The sequence below is a fragment of the Dipodomys spectabilis genome, unplaced genomic scaffold, assembly GCF_019054845.1.
Source record: "Dipodomys spectabilis isolate Male_0828 unplaced genomic scaffold, ASM1905484v1 ptg000356l, whole genome shotgun sequence".
Taxonomy (NCBI): domain Eukaryota; kingdom Metazoa; phylum Chordata; class Mammalia; order Rodentia; family Heteromyidae; genus Dipodomys; species Dipodomys spectabilis.
Window position 1 is genome coordinate 880,093 of NW_024871033.1, and position 3,372 is coordinate 883,464.

Genomic DNA, 3,372 nt, shown 5'->3' on the forward strand with positions numbered 1-3,372 from the left:
TACCTCACAAGCACAGAGATGCAACCATGTCCCCCTGCAGGCAGCAAAGAAATCCCACATCATATCTCAGCCAAACTGGCAGCTCTTCTGAAAGCACGAATGTCACTAAAATTCATTAAAAATAATAAACAAAAACTGCACAGGCTACAAAGACCACCAACTCCAGACAGGCCAAAACTCCAGCCACGCCCAAGCTCAACAAACGACCATCTCCAGACACCTCCTCTGGGCAGCAAAAAGAAAAACTAAAATAAAATAAAAAGCAGATCGTGCTTTTTAGTCTGGGAAGTTTGCAAAATCCCCAAGACCGTAAAGCAGAACTTTTTTTCTGCACACCCAAACAAGCTGATCTTTGGAACCGCAACCAGGAAAACCAATCATTATAAGCAAATAAAAAACTCCATCAAGGGACTAGAATGTGGACTTAGGGGAGGCATAAGAACCCCCAAATAAATAGAAGATTTTTTTTCTCTTTTTCCTTTTACTCCAAATATATTTTACTTTACTTTTTGCTTTTTCATTTTTCATTTACATTTTTTTAACTTTTCTTTTTTTTTTTTTTTTTTTTTTTTTAAATTTTATTTTATTTTATTTGAGAACATACTGTACAGAGGGGTTACAATTTCATGGGCAGGATAATGCATACATTTCTTACCAAGCATTGCAGCCTCCTCCTTTGTTTACCCTTCACCTCCCTTCCCAGCCTCCCCCTTCCCTCCCACCCAATCATACCCCCCCACCCCCCCCCCACCGACATTGTAAAGCTGGTTTTGACATGACATTAAAAATTTTTGCTCCTCTTTTTATTTTTTTTGCAACTAGTTTAACTTTCTGGTTACCTTTCTTTTTCTTTTTCTGTCAATTTTGTGTGTGTGTGGTTTTGTTTTTAGTTTTGTTTTCTTGCTATTTTCTTTTTGCAACAATCCTTTTGGGTTTTGTTTTGTTTTGGCTTGTTTCTCTTTCCTCATTGCTGATTGGTTCACAACTGGATAACACAGCGTATGGTGACCACTTGACTTCTTCCATAACTGTATATAGACTTAATTCAGAGTATAAATTGATCATACAGTTGCCTACTACACAATATTAGTATTTTTAATCTTAGTATTACTATTTCATGTGCACAAATTGTTCTAATTTTTATTTTTATGTATAAATATTCCTTTCCTTTTTATTTTGGTTTTGGTTTTTATGTTTTGTTATTTTTTGTCTTTTTTCTGATTTTGTTTTGTTTTACTTTTTCTTCTCTTTATTATTTAAAACTTGACTCCCCCCCCCATTCCTTTACAGCCATGCTTCTCCACCATGCATGGGGGGGGGGGGAGGCAGCAGTTCAGTAAATAAACTTCTTTTCCTGCCTGAAAAAAAAAAAAGTTAGGTCATAACTTTCCTCCCTCTATTCCTTTCCTTTGCTATATCCCTCTAATCTGATTTTTCCCCTCCTATATTTCATCATATATGTAAATATTTCCCCTAAATTCACCTCACCCATTTACAATTATCTCTACTCCTTCATTCCCTATTCCCTCTTTGCTTTCTTTACTTTGTTGATCTCCAGGTATGAAGCATTGAGCTAGAATATATCTGTGGTCAGTGAAACTGTGCCAAAGTGACTTCAGCCCAAACTACTCTAAACCTCAGAAAAAAGCTACTTATTGATTACAACTGTTCATAACCCCCACTTCTGAAGCACAATACCCTACACTTGACAAAGATAAGCAGAGGTAAATAAGGGATTACCCATCTACAATTGGGAACCTCTAAAATCAGTGCAAAGACACTGCCTGGGTGTGGATTTTGTCTTAAATCTGTGCTTGGTAGTGATACTGGGCCTACTAACATATCCAATCTGGGAGAGGTAGAATGAAATATCTATTTGGATTGTGTACCCCCAAAGTCTGCACAACCTCAGGGCTCTGGGTTAGAGTTTATCTTAAAATTGTGTGCTGGTGAGCAATTAGATATCCTTTCATCTCCAAAAAAGGAGAGATATAGGAAAAGCAACTGTCTTTGAGTGAGAACCTCCGAAGTCTGTGCAATTGAAGGGCTTTGGGTCAGACAACCATAAAATTATGTTCTGGTTGTGAAGTGGAGATATTTACAATTCCAAAAAGGAGAAATAGAGTGAACATGCCCCCTTTGAGTGTGAACCTCCAATTCCTGTGTAACTACAGGGCTCTGTGTAGGGGCTTGTCTTAGAATTGAAATTTAGTGTGTAATTGATATAATTTCACTTCCCAAAGGGGTGAGATACTGTGAAATCTCCCATTGTTGATTTTAAAGTCTGTGCTACTACAGTGTTCTGAGTAAGTGCTAGTCTTAGATGTGTGTTCTGGTGTGTAATAGGATATAATCACACTCCTAAAAGGGTGAGATATGGTGAAAATACCCATCACTGATTATAAATTATAAAAGTGTGTGAAATGGCATGGTTCTGGGTAAGTGCTTATCTTAGAATTGTGCTCTGATTTGTATTTGGATATACACTCACTTCCAAAAAAAGATGATATACAGTGAAAATACCCATCATTCATTCTAAACCTCCAAAATCTGTGCTCTGGGTTGGAATTTTTGTTCTAGTGAGGAATTGAATTTGCTCTCATTCCAAAATGGGCAGAACAAGCCACAGAAACACAAGAAGAATGGCAAGTCAAGAAATTTCAACTCCCACACAGGATAAACAGGCAACAGAGAAGTTAATAAAAAAAATCCAGAAGATACGTCCCAGAATGCCTTACACACTCTACTGGTAAACATGCTGAATGAAAAAATAAATAAAAAGCCTACATAAGGCTATGTGTGAGTGTGATGAAGCAAACAAAAGATTAATAGACGAATTCATGGAATCCACAACGAGAAAGCTGAACGAATTCCAACAAAAGGAAAGGGAGTTGAGTGAAAGTATAGCCACTCAACTACATGATCTAAGCATCAACAAAGAAATTGAAGCCATCAAAACTGAGAAATTAGAAGGAAAGGAAATAAAAAACAGTAGAAATAAAAATTAAAAAGTAGAAAGTCTGGATGGTAGGCTAGACTATGAAGAAGACTGCATCTCTGGGATAGAAAACAGCCTAGACATTATAGAGAAAGAACAAACATGTATTCAAAATAAATTCAAAAATGTGATGGATCGATTCAACATATAGAAGACACTATCAGAAGGCCTAATTTAAGGATAATGTGTGTAGAAGAGGGCCAAAGGTCTAAGAAACTTATTTAACAGAATCCTCGCAGAGAACTTCCCAAACATCCAAAAAGATAGGCCCATTCAGATACATGAAATCTTTAGAACCCCAAATAAACCAGACCAGAACAGGACATCCCATGGCCACATTTTCCGCACAAGATGAATAGAAACCAAGGAAAGGA